Genomic DNA, 405 nt, shown 5'->3' with positions numbered 1-405 from the left:
GAGGGAGAGAGGGAGGGAGAGGGGTGAGTGTGTGTATGTGAGAGAGGAGAGCGAGAGAGAGGGAGAGGGGTGAGTGTGTGTATGTGAGAGAGGGGAGGGGAGAGAGAGGGAGAGGCAGGAGAGAGAGGCAGGAGAGAGAGAGAGAGGGAGAGGGTGAGTGTGTGAATCAGAGAGGGGAAAGAGAGAGAGGAGAGGAGTGAGTGTGTGCTCCTGCGTGCGTGCGTGTGTGAGGGCAGAAAGAGAGAGAGAGAGAGAAGGAACACATAAAGAGGGAGAGAGGAGAGGGAGAGGGAGAGTGAGAGAGAATGTTGTATTGTACTATGGTGGTACATGTTGTATTGTACTATGGTGGTACATGTTGTATTGTACTATGGTGGTACATGTTGTATTGTACTATGGTGGTAC

At 51.9% G+C, this 405-nt stretch overlaps 1 protein-coding gene across 1 annotated transcript in view; it reads right to left on the bottom strand.

Moving 5' to 3' along the window:
- Positions 1 to 405, bottom strand: part of LOC106817997 (dynein heavy chain 3, axonemal-like) — a gene marked incomplete at its 5' end in the record, with an annotated part of 64,361 nt that overhangs the window by 11,152 nt on the left and 52,804 nt on the right.

Source organism: Priapulus caudatus, unplaced genomic scaffold (assembly GCF_000485595.1).
Source record: "Priapulus caudatus unplaced genomic scaffold, Priapulus_caudatus-5.0.1 Scaffold1968, whole genome shotgun sequence".
In the NCBI taxonomy this organism is placed as follows: Eukaryota; Metazoa; Priapulida; class Priapulimorpha; order Priapulimorphida; family Priapulidae; genus Priapulus; species Priapulus caudatus.
This window is presented reverse-complemented; position numbering and strand designations above follow the sequence as displayed.